We start from the raw sequence: 23,716 nt of genomic DNA on the forward strand, positions 1-23,716 counted from the left end.
AGCTTTTAAAAAATCTTTTGGCAGGAAGATTGAAAAAGTTATACGAAAGTTCGAATGGAAAATGGAGTGTAGTCCAAAGAATTAAGACGGTTTTCCAAATCATCGAAAGCAGTTCAGGCTTGAATTTTTCGTTTTATCGTAAGAAAGAATCTTCTTGTAATTTATGTTGATTTAACTAAATGAAAATCACTGCTCTGACCATCGCTGTTCGACCCTCTTGTAACCCGGTACCAACCATCTGAGAAAACGGAGACTCGCAAAAAAGTACTTTGAAACGTGCACCTAGTATCTCGCTAGGTTTAATTAAAATCACACGTACCGTTCCAGAACAAACAGACGTTCACCTTTGCGGGATTTGGGCGAAAGATTGGGTCGAGACGAAGAGACCTTCGCTTCGTTCAAATTCATCCATCTTCTTTAAGTTTCGCTCAGACTAATCAAAGTTCAAGTTGATCGTTCAGACTCCATACAGATACTGGTAATACGTATTTAGAAAATTTTGTACACGATGATAGGAACAACTTTTCGCTTCAAAAGCAAATAAGAAAATAATTTTGGTAATATGGAACTGGTCGACAATGTACTGAATTTTAAAGGCGCTTTCTTGTAAAAAATGGCAAATATGATTTATCGTGTTTTTGCTCTTTGGTCTTCGAATAAGCACGGAATACGTTAACGTGAAAAATAACATCATTTCAAAAGCTACGATTCCAACGTTGAAAGATATGAGTACTTCGTGAGAGAAGCACAAGATGAAAATATAATTTCTTTAGATGGTCTAGGATATAAAGTTTTATTCTTCGAAACACGTTATATTTTTTAGACTCGAACGCGTATTCGGGAAGCTGCTCGGTAGCAAGCAAGACGAACAAGGAGATGCGGCCCCGAGAAAGACAATTTTCCTTCCATAAAGCTTTCCCTTTCCGCCGGGGAAAGGCTCTTAAGATCGTAAAAACCGAGTTATGCCGTTGTACTCTCGCTGCGTCGACGCGTAATCCTTCTCGACTAGCTGCAAATACACCGAGATGATAATTAAAAACCGCCCTGTGTTCGTAGTTTTTCTTTTTTTTTTTCTCTCTTCCATGAATTATTCAGCGGCAACGTCGTTTACACGACTTTACACCTTCCTTCCGTTCTTTTCCGTCGCACCATCTTCGATTCACCTTCGACCATTTAATAAATTTTCGCCTCGAGTTTCTTGGAAATTCGTGTAAGGTACAAGATTGAGTCTAGTTTTATACTTAGTAGCTTTAATTTACATGAGTTGTACAATATTAGTGTGTTACATTTTCCTTGTGTTCGTTTCTTTCGTACTACACTGCGTTTACCACAAACTGTTACGTAAATTTTTTTTCAGCTCTTTTCTCTCTAAGCAGGAGCTCTACACTCGATTCTGAAACTGTTAGAAGATTAAGAAAAGATTCGATTCGTTGAAAAAATTAGAACAATATACCCTTTTAGGGTAACAAACAGACTGTTGAAGTGCAATTAAAATGCGAGCAGGGTATGCAGGGAGAAAAGCCGGGTCACGTTTCAATCGTCGATAGTTCCAGGACGCTTCTTCAAAGCGATAGAAATTCAGATCTCTGGTCTCGTGGAATCGAGGTTCGTCGCGACGTTACAAGACAAACAGGAGTCGATAAGCCGGAGCCATGAGCGTGATAAGGTCGCCATAGAGGGGGCGAGATCCGCAGGCTGCTCGACTTATTCGCTGTCCGTGATATAAAGCTCGGATTTCCACCGAGTCGTCGAACTCCGGAACGTGAAGCTCGGAGAACCGAGGCGCTCGTATTAAAATCCCTCTCAACGCGCGCGAATATTCGAGCGGGTGAACCCAGTGAAAGCTGTTTGATCCTCTCAAAGAACACATTCGCTGGGAAATTAATCGAGAAAGAGGAGGAAACTGTTGTTTATTATATGATCGAAAAGTAACAGTCTCACCTGTTGGAAATTTTATCAAGAGAAAGACTCGGAGAATTATTTTATCGCACTACGTCCGAAAGCGTCGAGTTGTATAACAAGCAACTGTACGAATCTTAAAATTCTCTCAAAAACTGAAAATCCTCGATATAGAAAGTTCAGCGGAAATTATTATTTTATAGTGCAAGCTAAGATGTACATCATAAAGATTAGTCAATTCCCATGTATCATCCCCAGAGAAAAAAAGACAGCAAAATTGTCAACCAGTCGTCGACATAACAACATTCATAGTTGTTGGTAAGTCGCGTGCTCCTACAGCGCTGAGGAGCACTCAAGAACCAAAATGGAAGAGAGTTCTCCGAACTTCCATTAAGTTAAGGATTTCGCGCGTGAGAAGAGAGTGAGCAAGATTCGGAAACATATACGATAGAGCGAGACGTAGACAGTTGAGGCTACTCGATGGATACGAGCAAGAAATTCTCACTGCAAACTCATCTTTACCTTCCCTCTTTGAATTTCCTCTCTGAATTTCTTCATGTGTCATTACTAGACTGTGGATTTTCATGCAAATTCATTTTTTTGCAGAATGTAGTTAACAAAGTACAGACGCGGTATAAAATTGTCTCACCCACCAAATATTATAGAAAACATTTGGGAATATCTCGTATATATTTTCATATTACGTGGATTCTGTGTAATTTTGCACTTTCAAATTTATCATAAATGCATGAAACTTCGTCGCATTCTAGTCATTACCCATCCAACCCCTTTCTTCTTCAACCCTAAATTCCCTCTCCTTCGTTATTTCTTTATAAAAGAATTCTTTCCCAATGTACTCGAACTTTTTACACATTCCCCAGTATTATTCGAAAGCCATCTATCCTATCTAAACTCGTTTCACGTGTATCATAGAGTTTAAGGTGAAATTTCCCAGTTTTCCGTTCGCTTTTGTGCACCGTCAACTCCCCAAGACTCTCTTTCTTGATTCTATCCCTATTTCAATCCCTTCGCCCAGCAGTCTCGTTTCCACCCCAAGTACCCATCCTCTCGATTCCGTTTCCCCGTCCCCGCATGGTCGATGTTTCCTCAGGTGAACGAGAATCGCGTTGGCTCGTTACATCCAGCTCGAAGGAATTCTCTGTTCGCTTAGCCCACCCATTTCCACCCCTCCCCTCTTCTCGTCTCTCTATCGCAGAACACGAGAGTGTACAGCCCGATCATCAAATTGGGATCACTCTAAATTTTCAATACCATTCATTTTTTTGGTAAAGTTTAGAGACGCGAGCAAATTCTATTGGGTTGGCAACAGTTCGAAGTTTTCACTTTGCACTCTGGATTACTATCTTGCATGGACATACAATTCTGATCGACGTTCCTTTGACAGTATGGATTAATTATCGCGTTTGATATTTGTTAATATTTATGAACGGAGTATTTATTAATATCTATTAATATTTATCGACAAAAATGTACACCATCATATACATATTTATTAATAAATTTAGGTAATCACGACTGCCATTTATCTGATACTGCATGATTCCTTATAGTCGATGAAGTCAAATTTCTGCATGTGAATCGGATTTCGATGGTTAGTGATCGTAGAAAGGCGGATCGTGACGTTACCGCGATTTTTCCCGCACGAGGTAACCCGTACGAGGATCCTAGTTGCCAGGCAGGATTAAACGAAGTTCACGTTCCTAAAGTCGCTATTACCTCTGACACGTCGAAAGTTTATAGCCTAGAAAGAGGGAAGGGGGAGAAGGTCGGATCGATTTTGGCCGCCTTTCGGTTCGCCAACACCCTTCTCCACGTCCCTCTTCTCTCTACTCTTCGTTCCGAGTCGAACGTCTGTCGTCTTCACCCCTCTCTCCCGTTATGTATAACGTTTACCCTCGCAGTTTGCCCCGGCCAACAGCCCCGAGAAAATGTAATTCCATCGTACAGTCGAACTTTCGGGCTTTAATGTTTGCCCGATTTATCGTCCAACCGACTAACAGCCAGCTTCGATCACAAAAGGGAACCAAAGTACTAAGCTGCCTGTTTTTATCCCTCATCCCTGTTTACGGTCGTTCGGGAACAAGTGGTAAGCGATATGAAGCTTCCGATTGATCTTTGCGGACGTCCCAAGTTTCTGATGGTTTAAGGAATTTCTTGCTTCCGAGGATTTTTCTTGGCTCAGATTATGGCTAACATTTTTAATGGGTTATTGATTCGACCAGTATACTCTATTTATCGATCCTCTCCGATATTTTCAGAGATAGGATTATTTTTTGATATTTCTCTTTCTCTTTCTCTCTCTCTCTCTTTCCACACAGATTTAACATTCTTACGAAGAGTTTAATTCTAATTATAAGAAGATCCATTTTTCTACTTTCTCAAATTATTTCACTGTACGTCATCCAACGTAAAGAATATAATTCTATTTTCTACGAATATATTCCATATTTCTATAATTATAAAATGATGCGTTTCAATCACATGGCTAAATTCTGTTCCGCAGCTACATCAAACAGAATGAAAATTAGCTATCCGATCAACAGATTCCAATAATCCCACACTACAGAAATCCAAGTGGTCTTTAAGCCTGGCCTCGTTAGGGCTCTCGCGATGAAGAGGGTCATAACTCGACGAGACCACAAGAAACCTACCTCTCCAACCCTCCGCCTCTTAACCATCTTCACCACATGTAACCACGTTTCTCCGTGTGTTTAAAGCGCTCAACGTTGCAGAGAGGAAAAGAAGCTTCAAGTGTTCAAGCAGGGAAAAAGCGATCGAGTCGCAAATACGATATCGGTTGAAAGTTTGAGGAAAGATTCCAGTTGCTTTGCTTCGCGGAACGATAACAGGTGGCCAGGAGAAGCTTCGCGGAAAGGAAATTGATATTATGTTCCTGATAAAAATGGGAAGGAGCACGATGTCTCTACGTACGATACGTACGCAATAACCAACTTTCATAAAGCCGGCAAATATTGACGTTTGGTGATTTCTATTTCAAGAAGAACCAGTCCACCGTCGTTTTTTTCTTGTTTCAAAAGATATACACCCCGGTTATTTCCCGGTTATTTAGTAAATCAAATCAACTTAATGCGCGCAAACAGAAGCCTGTCTTCGATTCAGAATTAGCAGAATTTCCGAACGTTTGGTTTCGCGAATCGCTGTTGGTATATTAAATCATAAATTCCAAGGTAAACTTTTAAAAATCATTTTCCTCTTTTCGCCAAATTTATAGAATTGATCGATGTATTTAACTGACCAGTGTGTATTATAAAAAAAACATTAATATAATATTTTATGTAATTACGTGATATTTTCAAAATATTAAAGTAGCGAATATTTTTGTGAATGAATATTTTTTACATATTCTATTGACTTACTTAAATTTAATTAAAATTCAGTTTGATGTATGCGCGTAATTATAATTGTAATATCCAGCGGATAACGAAGTTTGAAAAATCAAATTGCATCGCGAAGAAAGAGCGAAACGTTGCGGTATGCAGGTTGTATAACGTGAGTGATTCAAACGCGCGTATATCAAAGGGACAACGAAAAGTTATTACCATCCAGGCAAACTATGCTACGATGTATTGTTTAATTTAATTAAAGAATTCGCCAATATTCGTTGATTCATTCCTGAAACGTGCGACTGTATCGAGAAATTCTTTCTTCATAAAGCGGAATATTAAATCGCCAATCTTCAATATTGGCAAATCGAATTTCGTTTCTTTTCCCTCGAAAACTGTGACAACGAAACCTTCTTTGTCCCTTAATCCGATCCATCTAACGCAATTAAACCCACACTCCGCCGTGCTTTTCGCATAACAAGCGACAGCTTACAACTAATAAACGTACCAGGTTGATGCACGCGAAGTATAGTTTATTTAAATAATAGGGGCGTGTAATAACTCAAAAATGATTAGAAACCCGACGCTGGAGACGGGTCGGGTCCAGAAAGAATTTCGGTATTGGCCTGTCTCATACATTATTATTATTAAATGAGTAGACACTGTGTATCTAATCTCTAAATATGATTCAAGTACTCAAAAGTGCAACTATTTCTGGATTCTCGCACGCTTTTGTTAAATAACGCTTCAACTACGCTCAGATGTCTTAATTTATATTTAAACAAAATAACTTCCACGTCGGTTAATACACTTTCACGATAATTAAGCAGTTTCGTTATCCCAGATTGCCGAGGATTACTAGTTGTGAACTAAAATCTCTTGGGATAAAGCTGTTGCAATTTGTTCCAAGATAATCGGTACATCATTTTAAAAAAATGACAACATACATAAAGTTCGACGATGAAATTGGTGAGCTGCGTTCTTTTTTATACGGTTACCGTATAATAAAAGAAATAAATAAGCAGGAAGCAACAATTCGAGGGAATCGAAACCACGTAATAGAGAAAGGAGAAAAAGACGAAGAAAGAGGAATGGAATCTGAGTGGCGGATCGCAACGAGATTGCTTAACTAAGACCTTAATGAGCAGATCTTCCTTTTCACTTGGCCGCGAGGCGGAGGATCGTAGTGGAGATGTATCCTTTGACAGGGATCGCGGTACACCGGCGATGAAAAGCTAACGAACGCTTGTCAAAGGACAAAATCCACCATTCCGCATTCTTTACGCAGGAAAAATTACCGTTTCGTTTCATTTCCTTGCGCCAGTATTTCGCCAGGAAACAGAAAGTCTTGCAACGGAGGGGATGAATTGTACGGTCGAGAGTTACGATCACGACGATCGCATTATCGTTGTTGTTCGGATAAAAAGGGATGGCCCCATTGATTTATCCTGTTTCGCGAAGGATAAAGGGATTGGGATCGTTGCTCGTTTTCGATTTCTAAGTGATTTTGTGGAGGCGACCGATGATCTCCCTGTTGCCTTCGAGTGGGTTTAAGATGGTAGTTTGTATTGGGATTTGTGTCACGCAACTGGAATTATTTTTCAGTGCTTGCGAAGAACACTTCTTTCTTATATTTTGATACTTTTCTTAACAATAATTTTATCATATTCGTTTTATATTCTTCGAGTGATTTTCAGATAGAACTATTATATTAACTTAACGAGATATTTTATGATATATGTATAGAGAGAAGCTTAGATCTCATATTTCTATTAATAATTATTTTTTGGTAGCCAGATAAATAAATAAGATGATTCGTTTGATATTATGTAAAATATTGCGAAGAAGTCGATTATGCTTTCGACGTTTCAACGACTTTCTTTGAAAACTATAAGACTAATATACTTATTAACTTTAGAAAAATCGTAGAGTTTATGTCAATATGCTATAAATTGGTCAAGAAGCCCTTCAAGAAATTCTGCCTGTTTCCACAGAAAGTAGGACTCATAACTTATCAGTGATGACAGAAAAATTCTAACAACCCAACAATCCGGCCGTCCCCAAAATAATCTTAAAACATATCGTCCCATAAATCTCGAAAAGTCGACTTTACACAACTCCCTCAATTTACGAATGTATCAAAATTAATCAAAGGTAAGAACAAATTTATTTCGACTCTTCAAAGAAAATTTTATCATAAAACAACCCTCCTCGACGTCGCGGTTTACACTTCCTTCGTGTGTGTTCCTATGAATAATCCTGTGTACAGATTTACGATGGACATACGCGTGAACCGTGTAGCCAGCATCCTTTTGCTTCACTTCCTCGTGCCACGTGTACGTTCGAATATATTCAAAGTTCAGTCTCGTTCTTCCTCCTTTCTCCTTAAATTTGAAAGGGTTCAGGACTGGTCGGGTTTATTAACGAATTGACACAAAGAGGAGCATTGGAACAATAACGATCGTCGGCTGGCTCGAACGTCGAATTAGCACGTCCATCCGCGAGATTCGAATCCATAGACTCGTATCGTTCCATGGAACATCGTAGCCACGATGGCCTCGAGTAGCTAATTAATGGTATCAGCGGCGTGATAGGATCCCGCGTACCTCCGATGCCTTTCTTTCTCCTCTTCTCAACGTTTCTACAGTTGGTTCTTAACTAAGATTCAGACGATGGTTTGAATAAAACGAATACAGGATAAGCTAGCGATGGAATTTCTGGACAGAGGGAAGTTGCTAAGTAAGGGCTGTCAAAAGGTAATGAAGATTGTTAGTTTGGAATTTGGTTAAGATCGTGTTCTTGGAATTATCGAGAAGACCGCCGAGTAGATTTGAGCTTGAAGTGTCCAATTTGAATGAAATGTGAGACAAATCCAAGGAAAGTGGGCAGCTTAACGATTGCACTTTTGAAACTTTCCTGTGAGATCTATCAGATCGAATTAAATCGATGCAAATGGAAAAGATAGGAAAAATAATCTTTTGCAATATCATAGACGATAGTCGATTCACCAGGGATCAAGTACGTTTTGTTCGATTTGCCAATAGCCATGAGCCGCGAGATAGGGGATGGAAAACGTCGAGTCCTTTTCATCGACTCCCATCGATTAACCCTCGCAATACTCTTTGTAGAATGCAGGAGCGAAGCGATCTTCGAGAAGAAAGCACGTTGAGGGCGAGTTTCAGCTCATCGGTCTTATTTACCCCTGGTAAGGTAACTGTGGATGAGCTCAAATATCTCGAAACTTACTTCATTATTTCTGTCATGGTCAACGGAGCCTCTGGTTTTCGGGCGTCGTCGTGGATTTTCTTTTTCTTAACTGGACAGATTAAACTGGACGGATTAAATTAACCACTGCCGCTACCAATGCGGCTGACCGCTCTTTCATTGAAAAATTGTGTTTGCTGTTCGGTTCGCGTACAAATTTTATCTTCTTGTTACAGTTATGGCATCTTAGATCATGTCAGAAATAAACAAATGTCCGGTCCGTTTTAAACAATGGCATACGTCAGATCTGCAGGCTTCAATTACTAAATAAAGAAGTAATTTGCCAATGTCCAGTCGCAAGACCACGATAATTCATCACCGACTAATGAATTATATTTCGTTCGAACGAGGAAATCGATTGGAAAGGAAATTTTAAGGATCCCGTTTTGTGCTCCTTCGTGATTAATGGTTCACGTTTAAAGGGCTACTTACCACGGGTAGGTTAATAATATTTTCCGAACGATGGAGAAGAACACGTTTGCTATGGAATTAAAGGAAACGTTTCCACAAGTTACTTACGATCGTGTTTCGAGCTCCTTCGTGACGTGTGCGCGCACATCTTCGAAGCTATTCCTTTTGGTGCGTGGTTCGACTTCACGAGAATTGAGCGTGGTCAGTAGCACGGGATGTTACGAGGCTTCGTGAAACCCGCGTAAATACAATAGCTGGCCAATGCCAGACCTCGGTGAAATTAATTTCAGCCTGACTTCACCGAATTTGTGAGCTAACTTTTATCGCTTTATCGACGCCCGCCAGAGTCGCTCGGTGAAATAAATTTCCAGAGCGGAATTAATTTTGTCACTACGTTTCGACCGGTCTTTCTCTCTTTCGTTTCTTTGGTAAAACGCGTTTTCGACTAATGACGGTGGAAATGCATTGGAAATGAAGGTAGCATGTTGATTGTTTCAAGGAATGGAGATGCGGTTTGTGGACATTTGATTCGATTGCGTGTTTGAATTCAGGATAATATGTGACGAACATTTGGAAAATGAAACGTAGATTGCGTATAATTTCCAAGAGTTATTTTCTACTAAAATTGCAGAATTTACACACTGCGTGGTATGCGATGAACAGATTGGATAATAAGCATTAATATTCGATTTCTAAAAGATGAACGAAAGATTGAGAGTAAAATCTTTTACGTAAACCATAATCGTTTCCGGGGAATGAATTAAAAAAAATAAGTTTTCCTTTTTTTGTCATTGAGAAAGTTCGGACGGTTCGTTAAAGCAGCAAAGACACTCTAATTTCCCGACACGATACAGGGTTAACGCTTGACGGGGGTGAAATACGCGCGAGACGACGATAAATTCAGCAATCACGAGCATAGTTGCCGCGCGTCGCAAATATTATCAGTCCTCCTTACGCTAATGTCTCGGAAGATTACGCGCAGGATTAACCCTTCGTAAATAGAAGAACTCGCCGGATTCCGGCGATGTAATTTATGACGGGCTGCCAGGGTTGAAAGGCTGGTGTCCTGGTGTATCTAACTAGATATGAAAGTTTAATGATCGCTTAATGATAGATGGTGTCGTTAGAAGGGTGCCTTGAAAAGACTGCACGATCTTTCCGGTAGTAAGACGCGCTTCGCCCTTCTCTATCGGTTTCGTTTCTTTGGCTGTTTGAGTTGGAAAGGGTGCAAGAAAGTGTGCACTTCTTGAGGCTGTTATTTTCTGACTTTTGAAGAGATTACGCTATTCTGTAAAAGAGTATGATGAAAAATGAAAGATAGAAGAATTTTTATCCCTTTAAGCGATTTGGAATATATTACGTTTGAAAATTCACAAATTTTTAATGTTATACGTATATGGATAAATTTTTAAAGGAAGATTAATGATTTAACACAGAAAAAATCAGTCAGATCATCTTGTCGACTTTTATTCGATGCATTTTGTACAATATTTAGAAGAAGAAATATCTGCAACAAATTTTAGAAAATTAAACATTTCATTATCCGCCTTCTATGAGCTTTACTGCTTCATAAAAATTTTCTATATAAAACTTGTACGCGATTCTCTCTTTCCATGGTAGGTAGCTTCGTCCAAAAAACGTGTCAAAAATAGAGTGCATGTGAAAAAATAAAAAAATTAATTTGAAACGTGAAAATCCGCTACAAATACTCGAATAAATGTAGATTTAATTTTTGCTCAATCGATCAGTAACTTCAAACACAAGATAAAAAATGCAGAGAATTAGGTTGAAAGTAAAATTGAGGATAATTCTACGTAATTCACTGAATTGCGAAAATTCTCGGAACTAGATGTTACGAGTTTGTTTTAAACGAAATGTGTTTCGTACAATTTTTCCATAAAATAGAAAATAGGAAAATAAAGTATGAAAAATAGGAACATAAAATAGCAGAAGCTAGTCAACAAAATGCAAATTCCTGGAAAAGCATAAAAAAATTCGAGTACAAAGTGACGTTTTTAAATTCAAAAGTACATTTGTAAAAGGGCGCCGTGTACGTGACGTTTGATCAAATTAAATTGTGTAGAAAGGGAATTATTTTTTTTGTTTAAACCGCGTTAAATGAAACTCCAGTAAAATAAAAATTGGGTGCATTCAGTAATTAGAAAAACATGAGTTTTTAATACCAGCATTTGTAAATATTCTCAGAATATTTATCCACGTTTAAGTTCCTTGAAACGCTCTAGACAATCATCTTCGACAATATTGCGCATGAAAAAATCATCTTAAGATCGAAGAAAGATTAACAAAGTTCTGACCAATTTGTACAGTTAAAGAAAGAATGAAGAACACAATGAATAATACAGAATAAAGTACAAGAGAAAATAGGTGGGTTCGTTTGAGGCGCTTCCTTTATTCCGTGAAACGATATGAAAAAGTGGTTCTGCCGGAAGTTACACGGGCCATGTTCACGTTACACGAGCTACCCTTTGTGGTGGAAATTGTTTCTTTTTAAGTAGGGGTGCAAAAGGGAATGTCAAGCTCTCTCGCTACTATTCCCGGTTGAAACGCGATGCTACCATTTTTCACTTCCTCTCTCATTCTTTTTAACCGATTCAACATTTGCTAGTCGACCATTCAATGAACACGAAAAATAACCGCCCCAAAAAGGAAATCGAAATAACTTTTCAGTTTACAGCCTGTTAAAGAATATCTATTGTAACAATGATATTTCGCTAACACACTCAGGAACCATTCCTATCAAAAATTTGTGTGAAATAAAGCATCTGTTATTCAACCATTCAACGAATACCGAGAAAAGAAATAACCCTCCAATTTACGGTCTGTTAAAAAAAAAGAGTCGTATTCTATTTCCTATGACACTTTCAGAAACCGTTTCTACCAAACTTTTTTTCAACGTTAAACGATCGTAGAGGGTTGGAAATCGTGGTAGAAAATCGTAAAAGGCAGCAAACGAACCGCGCAGAGGACCAGGATCCAACAGGAAATCCGGCCGATGCGTAATACGCGATTTCGTCAGGTGGAACGGCTTGGGAATCGAATTACCCCGCGAGGAGTATCTACAAAATGGCCGTGCAGTTGTTTCCCGGCTCGTAAGTGGGTGCAGGAGAGACAAGAGCGGAAGGAAACGACGGAGAGGGCGAGAAAGTAGTTGAAACGGTCAATGCGAGGAAGATACGGGGAGACAGTCATTCCGACGTCGTCTCTCGGCATCGGGAAACCCTCTCTCGCATGAGAAATAACTCGAATTTAAACGGCTCGCATGCCGCCGTCAGCCACCCCTTTTACGACCGCTGGAGAAATAAACGGGAAATGAACGACCAAAAAAAAAGTTAAGGGGAGATGGAAAGAGGCATAATGGCAGCTAGACGCTACGATGACTGAATATCCAGGAGTTTTTCTTACGCCAATTCCTTCCTTTAACCACTTAGTTAACTGGAAGAAGATACACGTATACATAGTATACTATTAATATATATATATTTTGTTTTTGTATAATTTTGGTTAAGGGTTTGGGATCGCTGCGTGTTCTCTAGAATAGGAGCAATTTCAAGGCAAACGTTGTTAGAATTTTCGTACTTTAGAAAGTTTACAGACAAAGATTTATTAAATTGCAGGAAATTCCTATCGAGATCCGAGGCGTTAGTTTTAAATTGATAATAAAATTTTATAAAAGATTCGACGTAGATACATTGACAAAATTGACCAAAATTTCCCCGTTGTCATTAGAAAACCGCCAGGGAAACGTTTCGAGGTGCGCTGCAGCGGAGAATTCACCGCTAAGTAGAATAGTCCCGTATCTATCCAGCCACGGTAGAAATTCATCGATAGCGGGTCTCGCCGGGAAATGTAATTTCCCGGAACCTATCGTTATCGGGACACGAGTAACAGCCACGATTTACATAACATCACCCTGCTGGTACAAAATGCAGAAATCGAAAAGGAGGGACGAAGAGGACCAGAGTCCGAATGAAACAACCTGTTTGAAACGAAACCACCCCCTCCATTCTCTTTCCAATTTCCCAATTCGGGGCGTGCAAAGACGACAAGGACTACTGCATTAGCCTTCTATATACATGTATAGGTACGCTGAATTGCAAGAGTATCGCGTGAAGCAGCGCATATCTAAATAGACCGTGCCAGGAATCGAGCGCTATCTGTTCGAGAAACCTGTGAATAATTTTCACTGCAAGCGCTCCCAAGGCCTCCGGGGGTTTTTAATCGAGCGTCGGTTATTCCAGACGCGAGACCTTATCCTCCTGCGTTTCGTTCGCGTAGAAAAAAGTAGAAAATACTCGAGAAAATAGACGAAACACGACGTCGCAACCTGTACCGTGGTTATCTACGTCTACGTGTAAGAGAAGCAGGGGTAGCAAGGGGGATGGTTACTGATGCACGCTGAAATTTTAACGAAGCTTCGCCAGTAGCCTTTCTGAATTCACCGACGGACCCGTACTTTTTTTCCTTCTCTTCTCGTCTCTTTGAGATCCTCGATGACCTCGCCTCCCATCCACCTTTACGACCGCTGTCATCACCTACGCCAAGTGGATACGCAAGCCGGTCCGAGACCAGCAAAGTTGGACGTGCTTCGAATCCGCGTTTCCAACTCATTTACGAGTGGTAAGAATTTAATGGAGTATTAACACTAGCCCAGGGGAGAAATGGTAAGGTGGACTTTGCCAAATCTTCTGGTATGGGAGGGACTTCCGTAATTTAAGTGACAGGAGTGCTGGCGTTGTTTGATTTTCGGTGTTAGTGGAGAATTTTTATATATTTGAAGATCACAGGTGAGAATTCATATTTTCTGCCTCTCCTTTTTCTTTCTTCGCAAAAGAGCAATTTCTAAATTCAATTATATTGTTAAGGAATATTACATCGAAATTATCATCGTTCCAGATGCACCAGGCTCGCCAGAAAAAGGATAAAAAGTCCATGGTAATAATAAAAAAGGAATCGCAGCGAAACCAAATAGCCACAGAAATATCGATTATACAAGTGACCAAAGCTTCATTTTCTAATCGAAGTTGTATCTGCTTTGTGCCCAACATTCTCATCTCAAACCTTTGGGCGTACATTCCCGTTTGAACGGTAATTGAAGAGCTATCGCGATATTATTAAAAACAGAGAGCGGAGCGTAAAATGATATGAAGCATTAATGGAGAGCGCGGGGTGAGCGGCTGTTCGCGATGGATGTAATAAATTTTAATTAAACGGCCTGCGATAAAAGCGGCGCGATAGGCGGTCGAATCAAAGTAGAGCGATGAAAATCGTCGGTCGATCCATTCGCGAAGCAATCGTAGGGAAACAAAGGAGTCGAACAGAGGGCGGAACTCGAAGAAATTAAGCAAATGGCAAAGAATAACCTGGAAGTACGAACTACGAAGGGAATGAGGCGTTGAAACGAGTCGTGGAAAAAAGCATCGAGGAATTTCAGTGAACCATGCCGGTTTATCGAACTACTTAACTGGAACAAAGAGACAAAGCAGCTAACACGAGAGTCGAGCGAGGGTGACGAGAGGGAAAGTTTTTAGGACTCGAATCGAGATTATTGGAACGATATTTCTCGTCGATCTATTCGTTTTGACCTTTACATAAGACGAAAGATTTGCTGAAGGAGCTGTAACCTGTTTCCTTTCAACGAGATTCGCAATCTTTCTATAAAAGAGGAATTCCTAGTCTTGTCAATTATCGAGAAAACGTTCCGCTGGCTATGCGAATTAAAATCATTTATATTCCATAGAGACGTACTTTAAACCAGAGACAAAGAACCAGAAGCCTCGTAAAGACCTTTGAAGACCGCCGAGCTTCTCCGCCCGACTTTTTCATCAAATTTCACGAATTATTTTTAAATCGTCGCGTGGCAAACGGAAGAGTCTACTTAAAATCCATTGTCTTCTATAGAGAACCCATCTCGCGCTGGACTAACCGACAGATCTAATTTCTCCATTGAAAATCCTCTCTAAAATGGTGTTTCCTTTCGCATTAAATATCCACCCGATTTCAATCTCTCTGATTTTCCCTCGGTCAGAAGTGAATACGCGTACGATTCAAATAGAACAGAAGCTGTTTGGCAACCTAAACCCAAAGAACCTCCAATTTCGTGGGGTCTTGCTCAGTTGTTCGTTCATGAAACAATTGAATCGTCTTTGTATAGCTACACGTGTGGCTATGTGTGCGCGTGTATAGGTAGCAAAGGGGAATCTTTCGTCGAATTACGAGGATTCGTGGCACGGGTCAGTGGTCATGCAATTTTCGTGTCTCTCGGGTGTCTGCATCGACTTTCTCGAACTCGTGGCAGTCCCACCGAGACTTCCGTCCCTTCCTGCAGCGTTTATGCGTCGCCTGGGACGCGAGTACGTTGAATAACACACGCTATGAGTAGAATGGGGTGACTAGGCTCGAGGAAAGACTACCCGAGGCTGTAAGAAAAATAGACGTGCTTCCATAGCGCCAGAAGCTCGCTTATTTGTCCAGGCCAAGGAATATTTTGCTATTCTCACGCGTCACTGATGGTTTTGCTACGATAAAGTGGCTGAGAGATAGCGGAGGGTTCGAGTGGTTCTTGCGTGATACTTTGCGTCATTATTGTAAGAAATCTGATTCAACGTTTTTGGAAGATTTAAGCGTTCGTACTGTTTGCAGTATTTGCTGGCTTTGGGGCGAGGGATTGCTCGAGGGAAAATACGAACCTTTTTAAAAAAAGAAGTAGTTTCTTGAAAAATATAAATTTCTGGAAGAAGGGCTGATATTTTAGGAAAAATTGAATTTCCTAAACAGGAATTGTTCCTTTGAAACGTATAAATTTGTGAAGAAAGGGATGTATATGTTTAAGAGATACGAATTTTTCAAAAAAGAATTACCTTTTCTGAAAAATCTGAATTCCGTTTGAATGTTTTAGGAGATATGAATTTTATAAGGAAAGGATGATTTTGAAGAAAATATGAATTTCTGTGGAAATCACTTGAAATTATTATAGTATTGGTAGATTGTGGTGTAAAAGATACGATTTTTTCCATTGGACGTAATTACGTTGTTCTATTAATCGACACGAATTTAAATAATTAAGGGGGCTAAGCAATTAATCGAATGAATCTGCGGGCGGTTGCATGATTTACAACCGCGCCATCGGCTTGTTAACCGACGGATATTTAATCAAGCAAATCTGTGTAATGCATACGGGATTTCCTTTAAGCTCGTTGCATATTGCACGGCATGGCTGTGCAAACAGAAACATGCTATTCCTTCGATCGTTAATTCCACAGCAACCCGAAATAGTAAATACAATTTTCAGATGCTACGATAGAAGAAAAAATTCTAGACAAATTAAAGAGTTCATAAAAAATCGATTCTTATTTACTTCTACCTGTTACTTGTCGAATGGTAAAAAATATCTTTGTATTTTTCATCTTGATTGAATGGATTTCAACTATTTTAAACAAAATATCATATCATAAGACAAATTAAACTAAAAATAAAATAATCGAATTAATAAAGTTGGTTCCAGGAAATTTTCACGACACATGTTCGGGTTAGTTTTCGTCATTTAGATCAGTTCGTACTGACTACTACACGATGTGTTTTTATCGAAAAGACGGAGAAATTTTACAATATTCTTTTTCGTTACGAGATCCTCGATCATTAGTGTCATTGTGCATAAATGACGAACCGATAAAATCGACGACGAAGGCTAGTTGATTTTTCAAATAATTGTCGAAGTAAATCAGAAAGACTATAAAAGGAAACATCGCTCTGATAATGAAGCAAGATGAAATCGCAAAAATCGATCAGCCGCCGATGAAACGGGAATTAAATTCATTCCATCGTCGATATTACTTCAACTCTTTACACGGCGCGCTACGGTTATGCGACCCATTAAAGCCGGGCAGTGTGCTTAAACTCTTTTCGATCGAAATATTAACGGCTATTGGTGGATAAAAAGCGTGGACGGCTGGATAGAAAATATATAAACGATTCGATAGCAGACTGAATTGGGACAGGGAGAGGTGTACAGTACAGAGAACAACGGAACGCGATCATCGAATCGATAGATAACAATATCTAGTGTTCGAGATTGCATATCGCGTTACAGAGAATCAGTGTATATCGGCTGATTGCCTCCGTGCCCATTTATGACGGCAATTTCGCTATTTTCTCGATACGTCGGGCTTGAAATAGAGTGAACCGATTGGGGATGAGGGTGGAATAAGCGGAGGGGTGGGAAAAGAGCGGACGACGGTCTACGCTGTGGCGCTTCGAAGAATTCATTCACAGTATCCTACGTGCAAACAATGAACATCTACGTTTGTGAATTCCTAAAAAGTGCGAACATTTCAATTATATTTTTGTGGAGATAATTTAGAAAACGTATTGGTCTCGAAATATATAACCAACGACGACTTCAAATATAATATCGTACAAAGTAAAAGGTACTTTCTGTTACAACGCTTGTCGTTAGGATAACGTAACTTGACGTTATACTTTTAAGTCTGCAGAGAGTAAAATTCAGGCTCTCCTTCCATTTCATTTAAAACACGAGTAATTTCCTGGTGAAGGCAATCCAACGAACACATTCTTTCCACCGCTCGTGAACGAAATTCCCCTATTACCTCCTTCTTTTTTCCCCTTTTTTCCTCTGCCCTGCATAACGATATTCCAGAAAGTCGCAATGTCGAACGAAAACGTAACTTACTCTGCCGAAAAAAATGCACCCTAAATCACCTGTCCCATTAGCGTGGACAGAAAAAAATGAGATACACCTAATTACTTTTCGCTTTTTCCCCAGCATCCGCTCTTCATCCAGATGAAACGCGTTGATTCTCGTTAAAGTAACCCAATAAACGTGAGGCTCCTCTCTCTTTTTGCTCGACTCGAGGAGCGGCCACGGGATAAAATTCTCTCGAGTCCTCCGGCTTAACACGTTGCGAAATATTCGACGCATGTTTCGTAATTCTCGCGTTGCGCAGTCCTCCGGCGAAATAAGGGCGAAAAGTTGCAGTTAAGCGCTAATTGCTTTATCCTTACCTCGACCGTAATGCGGATCGCGCGTCGTCCAAGCGAAACTATGGCCAACCACCTCCGGAACCTGCAACTCTCTCTACGGATCGATCGCTTCCTGTCGACGTTCTGTCGCGATACGTGATATTCTTTTGAAATTAGACGAATTGAGAGACGAAAGCTGTTCGTTCTATATTTCTAAAGAGATTTTGGCGGGGCTTGCTGTTGTTAATCCTTTCAAGGACTAGGAATGGTGGAATACACGCATACACACGCACACACACACACACACACATATATATATAATATATACATATATTTTTTTAGTATTTGATATTTTTAATGTGGAATTTATTGGAACGCCGTGTCGTTCATTTTATGTCGTCGTTACTGTAAGAGCTTAAAAATGTGTAGAATAGAAATATATTAAAAGATAAAATGAAAAATGGAAAATAGAATGCATATGGAAAGGTACAATAAAAATGAAATATAAATAGTATATGTGGAAATATATAAAGAATATATGTATGTTTCTATATGCACGTGAAATGTACAATAATCTTCATTCATAAAATATAATTTCCACAAATATTTAGCGAACATAAATTTTCGGATACAAACTATTAATTCATACACGTTAATACACGTTTCAACCAAAATCAATTATTAACCTATAATAGAAGCTTTTTAAACCAATCTAAAAGAAACGAAACCTGTGAATTTGTAATCCTTGAATTAGTCCAAATTTGTTCAGGCAATAGAAAGTATTTTTTATTTTTTAGACAATATAGAATCAAGTCCAAGAAAATGTTTACGAAATATTCGTCATTCAACGATCCTTTCCACATATTCCGCGACATTCAACCAGCTTCTGAGTCTGAATGAAGACTACCTGCATCGGTGCTATCACTATCACCGCGTTTGTTACATTTCGCGTTATTCCTTCAACAATGTTCTATGTTAAACGTATACCTCTGTATCGAATATCGTGTCACGTGTTTCACGCGAGTTCTTAAGAAGATTGATCGTTATCTGTGTGAGAGTATACTGAATATACGTGTACGCGATCTCGCACCATGCTCGTGAAGGTGAATGGGGTTTCTGTATATACGTGCGCGCGTTTTCAATGGAGCGTTGTTTGCCCAGACATTGCGTATTTTGAGCACGTTGACTTGATTTCGACGTAGTAATTGAAATGCTAGCTGATGAAATATATCTTTAATTCAACGCCATTCCCTCCCAACAATAACTTCTACGACGTTTTGCATTTTTTACGTTGTTATGCTTCTATATAAATCTCCGTTAAAAGAGAAAAACGACGTTTTGTTTCTGTTATACGTATTTCCGGCAATATGTACGATTAAAAGATTATTCATAATCATGCTTGAATTAAGGAAAAATTGTAAGCACACATATATGTAACAGTAAAAGTTGAAAAATTCAAATGAACATATCGCATGCTACTGTACGAAATCATTTCAACAAATTACTAGAAATATTGCTGATCAGCTAACAAAATCTTCCTCCACATTTTCCAATAGCAACTGTCTTCCTTCTGGATACTTCATTTACGCTCGCGGGGTTTTTTGAACCGTCCGCATTCACGAAAGGTTACCTTCCTTCAAAATTCCGCTCTATGCCCGAACTCAAGCCCCGCAAACTATTACTCAAACTATTCCAACTCATATTCAACTTGTCCACCCTCATACGTGGCCCGGTGTTCGAACATGTTTGAGAATGCATCCGCCCCGCCTCGAGTAACGTCAGCGGGCTTGTGTTTGCACACGCAAACATCAATATTAGCACGTGCATCGTTCGCGCGATTCGCGTTTGTTTGAACCGCCGCGATTCGCCTGCGTTTCTCCGTTCTCTTCCGCCGTTGTCTTCGTGTCCACACTTTCCATCACGAAATCATACTCCATCGACGTATACAAGGTGTTTCATGCAACATGGTCAACACTATACGACAACTGGGAGAAGTAACTGCATATGGACGGTAGGTTCATGAAAATACATCCGCTTGTATGAACGAAATGTCTGATTGACTGAGCTTAAAGCCGAATTTCCGCTGTATCACATTGCAGGAACACGGTGGATGGACGCGGATGAAACGAGAATGAAAGTAGCTGTTCATCATTCGTGTTCGTCCAAAATGAAACAATGTAAATTCCGCTTTAACCGAACTCTTTTACCTGAACTATCGCCGAGTGTCAACCCACTTATGTGAACGTCTAACAATAAGATGTAAACAGTAGGGGCACGCGTTACGTGACAGACTCTCATATTTCGCAGTGGATACAAGTTTGCAACATTGTTATGTATTCAAGGGTAGATGTTCCGAGGAATTCTCTTATACGAGCATGAACTTCTATTAACCGAGTGAAAAGAATTACAGATGGAGAGAAATGGGTGGATACCTATTATGCAAATGACCTGGTTATATAAACAACTCGTATAAACAGAGTCCTACTGCAATTAGATGCTACAAAATATTCTAAAGTTTCATTAGTATTGTTACAAAACTCGACTACCACGATTATAGATGTCGATGAAGTTCGAAAGACATCTGGAAATACATATATTATTTTACATATAAATTGTACAAAATACAAATCATATTGTGTTGCTGTAGAAAACAATTTCTGAGCATTTACAGATATAGCTTGGTCCAGTTACACGAGACACCCTCTATACGAGATTTAGGTATGTATCCACGGTGTGGTCGAACGAATACACGCGAGAATAGGAACGCGCAAACGCGGAGAAACACGAGCCAGCCAGCGAGAACGCTTTAACGAACCAGCAACGCCCGAAGCGATCGCGAGAGACACCGTCCTTGTTTCCCGCGTAATGAATACGAAATTGAATAACATCCGGCGTCGAACGTTTACCCTAGCTTTACAAGCTTTCAATGACGCGACGAGGGAGTTGCGAGCTCAACTCGTATCGTTTCGTTTCGTCGCGCCGCGATGTTTTTGTCAGCAGATCGTTTGATCGACAAACGAAGGAGTTTCGTAGATGCGAGGTATACTCGAATTTTGCTTCGTCATGATTACTTGCTGCCAAGGATGTAGGTACTATGTTATGTATCGTGATTTTAGATACTATTACCACGTTTCATCAAAGGGGTAGTTTTCGCTAAATTCGCGAATATATTATGTAGGCTATTAATTTATAGCTAATGAATATTTTAATGGGAACTCGCCAACAATAAGAGTATAACGTAAGATTTCAAAATCTAAGTAGCTATTCGATCGTAACACGCGAAATGACCGATTTGTAACAAGATTCACTAAACGAATTAATAAAATAAAGAAATTAGCGTTACATATAGAAGAGAAAATTTTCAATTTAAGACTTATAGATAACAATTATCGAGTAATCAATTTTTGTCGGTCTAATGACCAGTTTAACTTTTCAAAGGCAAAATCATAGTTGGATTAAACTTGGATTAAATTTGAGTTAAGCTTGGTACATGGATAATTTATTTTATAGCGTCTGGGAGTACCTGGGAATTATCTTGAGGCAATAAAAGTTTCTTTCTATTTGTCTGTGAAATATTTCTGTCTTAAGTCGAGACTTCGGATTTTAGTCGCGTCTCCTCGATCTGTAAACTCTACTTTATTTTCTTGAATAATATTTTACGATTCACGAAGTATACTAAAGAAACAAAGATTGTATTCTAAAGAGAATTCAATTATAATAATGTGCTGGCCAGAATTAGCATCTTATCGACGAGATGCTTTTACCGTGAATAATAATCTTATTGAAATCCTGTCTTTTAAATTAATCGAGCTACCGATATGGAAATTTAATAATATATTAAAGAATCTTTGATTATTATTCGTATTGTTAGAGTTATGGAAATTCCAATATTGAGATATTTGATACATTTATACATCTCATCTACATATTGCAATGTAACATGTTAATTTTAATGGCCTGCCTTGCCGTTAAAATGTTCATGATATATTTCTTATACGACAAATACTCAGTCCAGAATTCTTTTATCTTAAGGAATTTATTCATCAATAATCCACTGAAATAAAGAGAATTAATGCTGGTATCTGTAATATTCAGACTGCGCATTTTTACACATTCACGGAAAACATAAAAATACAAAAATGCATAGAATACGCGTAATATGCAAAAGTATGTAAAATATGCAAAGTTCACCACTTATTATGATATTTAATAGGCAAAACAAATTCCTGTATCGGTTCTATTCCTCTGTTTGTTTCCTTCACAAAAATATGAATTTGCATAAATATCCGCAGTCTGGTAATACTAATTCCGAAATAATAACAAAATCAGGTTCAGATTCAATGTATGTACAGCTGAGTTCACGAAAATTCAGTAACTCCAAAGTTTTTGGAATTAGCGTATAATTTACATTCTCCACTACTTTCTAAGCTTTATATACCCAACTATTCATGTATCGTGACAATACAATTATTACGCATCGTAAAACACGAAATCGCATTTAACACCGTACTGATATCGTTTAATGTTTAACTAATATTAATTCGCTTACTTGGCAATCTTCACTTCCCGTTTAATATCTGCCTTAATATCCACGTTTGGATATGGTTATTCCGCGTCACTTTTATTTCCACGTAAACACACGTTGAAAATAGATTGTAGCGGTAACAAGTCGTGGCAGGTACGGTGGCCCAGTTGTTTAGCGTCGTTTAACTGCAATGCTCTCAATCGACGCCAGTATCGATGGAACAGAATAACGCTTGTCCGTCACTTAGGACGCGTCGCGATCGACTAAATGTTTCGTATTCGAGGTTACTTCGGGCGAGGGGCACCCCTTGTCTGCGATGAATGCGAGCAATTCTGCTACCTGCGGTTTGTTGACGTCACGCGGATGAAATATTTCGTGGGATACGAAACCGTTCGTATCGTATATCTCCATTTGTTGTTTGAAACTTGTGCTACGCGAAAGACACGTGCGATGATAGAGTTAAAGGATAATTCGATTTGGTCAATTTTCTAGAACGAACCTTTAGCGATAGTATTGTTGACTTTATAATATTAACGTAACAATGTCCGTTTAACGGTACTATTTTTATCAGTATAAAAGAATTGTTTAAGGGATACGTGGAATCTTTATATCGTTTACGAAATATTTTGATCTACTGACAAACGTGGTAATTTTAGTTGCATAGGTGACAGAAATCGTGTGATAAAAAATATTTGTTATGAATTTTTATCTAATTTATATTTAATGTTTCTAGAAAACTGTGTTTATGTTTCATTTAATTGATTTTTCAAACGTGATAAATCTAATTTTATAGGCGAGGAAAGTTGTTTAATGAAATTTTTGTAATGAATTTCTCATCGAGTTTATACATCGAATTTTTATTACGCGCGGACAAAATTTTATTTATTCCATTTAATTTACCTAAAAATCCTGTTTGATCATTTAAATCTATTTATTCTGTAGAACATTTTGTAATTTTAGTTTCACGGATCGTATAATCAATTTTTTCGTAATAAATTTTTATTGAATTTTTATTACATTTATTTCTTCTATAACGTATTTAAAAATTCTCTTTGGTTTAATCTATTTGTCTTCTTTAAAAGAGCTCAACAGCTTCTGTTTTACAAATTTTTCACTTTTTTTTTTGAAATACGACAGTATCGAATGATAATTAAACTGTAAATTAATCCTTCCGCCGGAAAAATTAGTTTCGTTTTGAAAAATCGAGAGGCTCGGTATTTCTAAGTACTTGGTGAGGCTTGATAGCTATGCTACA

At 38.8% G+C, this 23,716-nt stretch overlaps 1 protein-coding gene across 1 annotated transcript in view; it reads right to left on the reverse strand.

Annotated features, from left to right (window-relative positions):
- The window catches only part of LOC117233936 (photoreceptor outer segment membrane glycoprotein 2-like), a 61,626-nt gene extending 38,923 nt beyond the window's left edge, over positions 1 to 22,703 (reverse strand). Inside the window, exon 1 of the mRNA XM_033494676.1 lies at positions 22,486 to 22,703. The gene's annotated coding sequence lies outside the window, so the exon portion shown is untranslated. The remainder of the gene's footprint in view (positions 1 to 22,485) is intronic.
- Positions 22,704 to 23,716: the final 1,013 nt, after the last annotated feature.

The sequence above is a fragment of the Bombus vosnesenskii genome, unplaced genomic scaffold (genome assembly GCF_011952255.1).
Source record: "Bombus vosnesenskii isolate JDL3184/JDL3185 unplaced genomic scaffold, Bvos_JDL3184-5_v1.1 scf7180000013301, whole genome shotgun sequence".
Lineage (NCBI taxonomy): Eukaryota > Metazoa > Arthropoda > Insecta > Hymenoptera > Apidae > Bombus > Bombus vosnesenskii.